This window comes from Bos javanicus, chromosome X, assembly GCF_032452875.1.
Source record: "Bos javanicus breed banteng chromosome X, ARS-OSU_banteng_1.0, whole genome shotgun sequence".
Classification (NCBI taxonomy): domain Eukaryota; kingdom Metazoa; phylum Chordata; class Mammalia; order Artiodactyla; family Bovidae; genus Bos; species Bos javanicus.
The window spans coordinates 36,655,991-36,656,945 of NC_083897.1; positions in this window are offsets into that span (position 1 = coordinate 36,655,991).

Genomic DNA, 955 nt, shown 5'->3' on the forward strand with positions numbered 1-955 from the left:
GACTGACCAGACCTGCCTTTGAGTGTTTGAGCATCTCCTGTGGAGGTACAGGTCAGAAGCTGCCTGCCACAGGGGCAGGGGCTCTGGCTGCAGCAGACCTGGGTGTGGCATAAGCCCTCTTGGAGGAGGTCATCATTTACCCCACCACAGAGACACTGAGCAGACGACCCACAAACTGCAGAAAAATTATACCAAAGAAATTCTCACACTGTTAGGAAAGTTCTAGAACCCAAAACAGAATTCCCAACCTGGGGATCTGGCAAAGGGACTGAGAAGTCCCAGGGAATTAGACTTTGGAGGCCAGTAGGATTTGATTACAGAACTTCCACAGGACTGGGGAAACAGACTCTTGGAGGGCACAAATAGAACCTTGTGCACACCAGGACCCAGGAGAAAACAACGGTGTCCCCCAAAAGAGACTGACCCAGACTTGCCTGTGAGTGTCCAGGAGTCTCCAGTGGAGGCGTGGGTCGGTAGTGGCCTACTTTAGGGTCAGGGACAATGAGTGCAGCAGTGCATGCACAGGATCTTTAGAATGAGGTCGCCATTTTCTTCATTTCCTCCACCATAGTTTGGTCTCAGGTAAAACAACAGGGAGAGCCATAGCCCTGCCCATCAACAGAAAGCCGTGTTGAAGGGCATTTAATATTCACAAGGTCCAAGGGTTTCCAAGTAAACAACAGTTGATCTCCTGGAGTCTCCTGGTGGGGGCGCAGGGGGTGGAGAATCATCAAAAAGGAATTCATAACTGAGTAGACTGCCACAAAGCGAATTTTAACAGGTACCTTTAACTCACACATTAAAAAAAAATCACGTGAAAAGTTGCTAACATTGCTAAATATCAGGGAAGGGTATTCAGTATCACCTCATATCACCAATCAGAATGGTGACTTTCAAGTACTCTACGAAGGTTAAATCTGCCAGATGCCATGAAGAAAAGGGAACACTCCACCTC